Genomic DNA, 6,776 nt, shown 5'->3' with positions numbered 1-6,776 from the left:
CCCCCACTTAAATTAGGCTTCGTCCTCGAAGCCTGCGGCAACACAAACTTCTGGATGATTCTCCCACAATGCATCCATTGATCTCAAACCGACCCAGACTCCTTCAAACACAGTTATCGAATCCATAAAATCCATCTCTTCCCTAGCAGGGTCCCGATCAACTGCTTCAAGCCGGCCACCGACTTCTTTTCTCTGATGACAACACTCATCAACTAAGTGCCACCTGAAGACACTACCTTACTTCCGTCTTATGCATTCATTCGCAACCTGCGAAAACTGGATACCACAACACCCACTGAGCTCCGCCAAGACACTAATTCATCTTCCTTCGCCCAAGATTGGCGATAACCCTGATAACTTGCAACCTGGAACGAATCCTCATGATGGAATACCCTAGATTGGAATACCTCTACATACATAACTTAAGCCTTCAACCATACTCGGAACTAAGGACCTTGTCCTTGCGTCACCCTCGAACCCTTCGGTTCGACACAACGGAGTGCAACCCACTCACACCTCCCTATCACGATCTCTAGGTCCTTGACCTCCGACTGTAATATCCTTATACAGTCCTCAGCACCGGTCCAGACTACTCCCGAGTCTGTTAACCTGCTATCTCACCTTCCTCTGCCCAATCTCCAATCTGGAACCACTTTCCTCCTACTCTTCCAAGGAGACTGAAAACATGCATGCACATCATCGAACATTGCCACAACCTGAACGGGCATCCAACCCGTATGTGCTTCCATATATCTGGTACAATCCCAGTGCTTACTACCAAGCACTTTCGATCATCCATTACTCCACTGCCTTCCTTTCAGAGGACCCAAACTCCTTCCGGAGCTACATACCTTCCCTTTTCCAGGAAGTCTACTCAACAACCCATACCGCACCTATAAGTGCCACAGAGCTAAACTCCACTCTACACTATCCATGTAGAGCAACTGATATTCTCGAACTCCCATATACTCCGAATCCGATCATATAACTAACAAGGCCCACGCACGGCCTCCAGCCAACTTCATTATCATGATCAATACTTGGGGCTAGACCATATCGATTACTATTGCATGGCGACATATTCACTCATTCTCCGCATACAGATCTACTAACACATCCAAAGTCTTTAGCATGACTGGACCGCCTTACCAGGCCTTCAGCCTATCTGGACCACTCTAAGAACCTTCAGCATGTCTGGACCACCCTCCTGGGCCTTCAGCCTGTCTGGACCGTTCCCCGAGCCTTCGGTCTGACTGGTACGCCTTCCGGCCTTCAGTCTATCCGGGCCGCTCAAAACTGTCGTACGTCACCCTGAACCATCCTTCCCGGGAATCTCTCCCATGCAGTCTGTTCTAGCCCTCTTGGGGTTCCGAACTCCAGCTCCATTCCATATACTCAATTCCCGGCCTAACCCTAGGCCTTACAACAATCAGTCACCTTTTCCGAAACCATGGTCTGTGCTCCACCCTACTTGTCTACCACTTGCTCTCACCGATCCACACCCTCAGCAAAACACTGCTGAAATCCAAACAGATAACCATCCTTGGATGCATGTTGTTTCACCGGAGAATTTCCCAATTCTCCCCCAGTTAGTGCACCGACTACTAACCACCGATGCCCAAAACCGGCATAGCTCAATCGCCCTTACTCCATATATTCCCTCTTAACCATGAATTGAATCCCTCGGGAGTGAGTAACCTTCACCGAATAACCCTTCCGTCATCGCTCACCCGAAGTCCAGGGAAGTTGAATCTCAGCTGAACACTTCTCACATCGCAGGTGCCATACCCAGCAAAGATTTCATATACCTGACCTTCCGATCATCTATCCTCTTGGATTCTAACCAACTACAACTCCTAACTACTAAGATCCTCAATCATACCGCAGCTGCATCCGGCTCTGCCCTGACCTCCTCTATAGTAAGCTGGAATGCGCGTCCCTGAGCCCTCGGAGGCTTCGCTCCACCCTGTCCCCCGCCAGTAATCCTCAAAGTGGCCGGTGCTGGAGCCTGCACCGGTCTTGCAACAAGTGGTGGACAGTTGACCCTCAAGTGTCCAACCTGATGGCAATGATAACAAATCCTCATATCCTGCACCAGAGCCGACTGACGACACTCCCTCGCATAATGCCCCTCTCTCCCGCACTTGCGACACGCACCACCGGATCCGCAAACTCCGGCATGACCCTTCCCACACTTCTCACAAGTGTGGCTACCCTGACCTCCAACCCTAGAGTCAACGGTTTTGAACCGTTTCGGCGCCGGCTGCGACTGCACCGGGGCCTGCCTCTGCTCTCGCAACTGCAACTCCATCTCTAACTCCCGCCACCTGGCGGCCTCCTGCAACTCTAACAAGGTATCACATCTCTGCGTGGACACAAACTGCCTGATGTCCCTCATACTCATATATCGGGACATCTGAGCCTGCTCCGAAGCAAACTCCGGGCAAAACATCGCCCTCTCAGTGAACATCCTGGTGATCTCCGTCACCGACTCTAAATCCTGCTTCAGCTCCAGGAATTCTTGAGCCAACCTCTCTCTCTCAACCCGTGGAACATAACGAGTGCTGAACATCTCCCGGAACTGATCCCAAGTAACCGCAGCCTGCTGTGCATCAGAATATGATCCCGTAGTCAACCTCCACCAATCCTTCGCCTCGAGCCTCAAAAGATTCAGAGCACACCTCACCCTCTGATCCGCAGGGCATGAACACGTGAAGAAACAACCCTCCACGTCTGACAACCATCTCATAGCAATGATAGGATCCTGAACTCCATCAAAGGTAGGGGGCTTCGTATTATCGAAGTCCCGATACTGAAAACCTCGACCGGTTCCTCCCCCTGCCGCTGCTACAGCCGCTGTAGCTGCCGCGACAGCCGTCTCCGCAAGAGCTGCATAGCGCTCATCAAAGTACTCAACCATGGCGGTCTTGATCGACCCAAACATCTCTGGCAACTCAGCCCGGAACATGGCAGCAACCTCATCATGCAGGATCTCACGAATCCTGGCATCCAACTCATCCGTACTCATCTGACCGATGACTTCGGGTGGTGTTGGTCCATCCTGACCACCTTCTCCTGATCCCGATCCCGAACCGGATCCTGCCCCGAAACGTCTCGCATCCGCCATAATGAACCATAAGAACCTCAGATACCTCGCAGAACCGCCGAGAACTAACCTCTAACCAACAACCTAGGGGTTGTGACTTCCTTGACACGCGTATGGGTCCTGTGCTTTCAGTAGTACGGTCCCATACTACCTTCCACACCTACCCATATTTGTCTCAAGTATCACCACAACGCCCTAAGCACAAACATACATACCAAGCACTCCATCCTCACCCCTAGAGGAATACTGAAATCCCATAACAAGAAACCCTAAGCTAGCAGGCATCATAAATCAGGCAATTCTATCATGCAATTCCTGAAGATCCCTAGCCTAGTACTAGCATGCTGTTCTAACATATCACATAATCAAATAACTTGTATGGTATTTTGGGGTCTACTTACTGGCTCTGGCTGATCGTACCCTCCACATCCTCCTTTACTTATTTTGAAAACCTTTTGAAAACCATTTTGAAAATCCCTCCTTGATTTGAGACTGGATTCACACGAATGTTCCTCCAATTCGCTCAAACTAAGGCTCTGATACCAACTTGTAACGACCAAAAATTTCAACCAAATTAAAACATTTTAGTTCATTCAAAAACCATTAAGTTCATACATCTCGTTTTCAAAATAGTTTAAACATCAAAGTATCCCCCAGAACCATATCACATAAATAAAAAAACATGAGGAGCGGTACGATCACGCCTTCGCCTTGCCACGATCTCCTAAAGTACCTGAAACAATACACTGAAACTGTAAGCCTGAAAGCTTAGTGAGTTACCCCCAAAATACCAACCGCACATAAACATACTCATAACATATCACAAATAGAACAACCATGCACATCGGGTCTACTGTGTGACTTGTCCGCCCGCGACGGGCCTTCATTCCACCTGGTCCACCCTCCGAGTCTAGCTATGTACATCGAGTCTATAGTGTGATTGGTCCGCCCGCACCGGACCTTCAATCCACCTGGTCCACTCTCTGAGTCTATAGTATGACTGGTCTGCCCACACCGGGCCTTCAGTCGGCCTGGTCCACTCTCTGAGCCTCGGTACGTCTGGTCCGCCCTCTTGGGGCCTTCAGCCTATCCGGACCGCTCGCTGGGCCTTCGGAATATCCGGTCCGCCCTGGGTATGTTGGCCTACAGCACAAAGCAGGACCCGCCTCAACCCAAACCCCGTCAAACAACCATCTGCACATAAAACAATTACTCACATAACAGATCCTCAACAAGACAAACAGTCTAACAGATCACATAGCATATCAACATCCTAACTAGGATTCCGACCTATCCGGTCACTAGCATAACATTACCCTATATACCGGGTACCGACCTTAACCAGGTCACTAACATAACACCACCCTAAATACCAGGGTGCAGACATAGCAAATTAATACATATCAAACAAATACCCGGATTTCCATCCGATAAAGGGCCGGCCTTGGTGCCGTAGACCCTGTCAATATAGTGAGGATAACTCACCTGCAATTGCTGACTGAAGAGATACGACCAAGCTGCTCCGACCACCGATACGAACTTCACCATAGCACACTACAAAAGAACCAATACCGAAATTACCAAAATACCCTTGGAAGTCAAATTGGTCAACTCTTGGTCAAAGTCAAAGTCCTCAGTCAAAGTCAACCTTCCTGGTTGACTCTACTCGCCGAGTCAACCCGTCGACTCGCCGAGTCCTCATACTTAGAAAACTCCCATAACACGACTCAACTCGCCGAGTCGCCCCAAGACTCGTCGAGTCCAACGATCTCGGAATCCCATCCTGTCCAACTCACTGAGTCGCCAACCGACTCACTAATCCAAAGCTTTAACCACAAGAGATTGAGTTCTGCGACCAGACTCGCCGAGTCCAAGAACAGACTCGCCGAGTCCAAGGCAATCTTCAACAGACTCGCCGAGTTGTTCTTCCAACTCGCCGAGTCCATGCACATGTTCATACAACTCGTCGAGTACACCCATGTGACTCGCCGAGTCTTTTCAGTTCTTAATCCATACAGAGGCTTTTCGAGCCATGCAGGGGCTCCAATCCATAGATCCACTCTTCTATAGACTAACCCTCACATAAAGTTGCAAACTTTACATGAAACCAAGGAGATATAAGACCAAAACACTCTAGGGCTAGGGTTTATGACAAAGGGGCTTCACCAATAACTCTTAGACAGGAGCTTTATGTCATTAAGGACCATCACAAGCTTAGATATGGAGTAGCAACCTCAGATCTAAACTCCAAACCCGAAATAGGTCTCAAACAAGCTAAGGAACTCCAAATCAACCACCAAAGATGAACCGAAAAAGGAAATAGCTTAAGATAATGGCTCCTTACCTCTGAGATGTGCCCAAACTGATGTAGATCCCAGATCTAGACAAGCCCCTTGATGCTAGCCTCTAATTTCTCAAGCTCCTTCCACCAAATTCCTCTTCCAAGCTCCAATCTCCTCAACAATGAAGTCTCACACGAAATTAGGGTTTTCTGGAACTCTTTGGGGGATTAGGAGGTTGGGAGAAGGACATAAAGTCCTTTAAATAGGGTGTAACCCTCGGGATTAGAGTTTTCTCATTCCGGAACCAACTCGTCGAGTCCAAGCTGCCGACTCGGCGAGTTGGCCACTTAACCCGAGATCAATCCCGCTCTGACTCGACGAGTAGCATACCTACTCGTCGAGTAGCTTCCTTAATTTACACTTAGCACCCTCCAACTTCTTGCTTCCGAACTTGGGATGTTACAGGTACAATTGGAGGTAGTGTTTGAGTTGTGAGGGTGTTGGGGCCCGGAGTATGGTCTAGTGAGTGCATACCTAATGCGGATCGTCGGTCGTCTCCTATAGCTTGGGCATGTAGCTGGGTTGCCCCTTGTGGATGTGCATCCTGGACAGAGGTAGATGTTAGCAACTAAGCTTGCCCTTGCATGAGCAATATTTTCTTAATAGGAATGTTCATCCGAAGAGGACCCCTATTGGGTGCTTACGTACCTGGAAGGAAGGAGGTGCAAGGGTCTCTTGTCTGTTTTCGATAGAGTAAGGTTCGCTACTGATCTCTCCAACACCTTCCTCCTCGTCTGACTTCTCATCAGAATTCTCTCCCTCGGAATCCACCTCTTGGTATTCTTCAGGACCCTCTTCTGGGTTCTCCCCATTAACCTCTTCTGGCTCCTCCTTGATCCATCCGTTGGCTACGATGGCAGGGGAGTTGGGATCTTCGTGGTGAAATTCAGGCATGTTGTCTGTACGAGAATACAGGTATGAGAAATACATAGAGGGCTTAAGTGTGTGGTTCTATGGTATCCTAAAATACTCCTATAGTATTTTAAATATTGCTTTTTATTCTTAGTGTTAGTAAGTGTTAGACTCGTCGTTTTACTACGATTATTTCCCAGCATATGCTAGTTACACCACGGATAAATATAGTTGATCATACTATATTTATTAAAGGTCTAATTACATATCCCAAGGCCTACCCGTAGTTTTCAACTCATCATACTATTTTTATTATGCTCTCGTTATGATACTGCCCTAACTTGTATGTATTTATACTTTACTTAAAATATTATTATGTTTTTAAAAGTATATTTGTAGTCAGGGTGTTTTATCCCCATTGTATATATAGTTGTATATCTTCTATGGTTTGATATAATAGTTCACTATAAACAATG

This window comes from Lactuca virosa, chromosome 5, assembly GCF_052849685.1.
Source record: "Lactuca virosa cultivar CGN04683 chromosome 5, Lactuca_virosa_CGN04683_v6, whole genome shotgun sequence".
In the NCBI taxonomy this organism is placed as follows: domain Eukaryota; kingdom Viridiplantae; phylum Streptophyta; class Magnoliopsida; order Asterales; family Asteraceae; genus Lactuca; species Lactuca virosa.
This window is presented reverse-complemented; position numbering follows the sequence as displayed.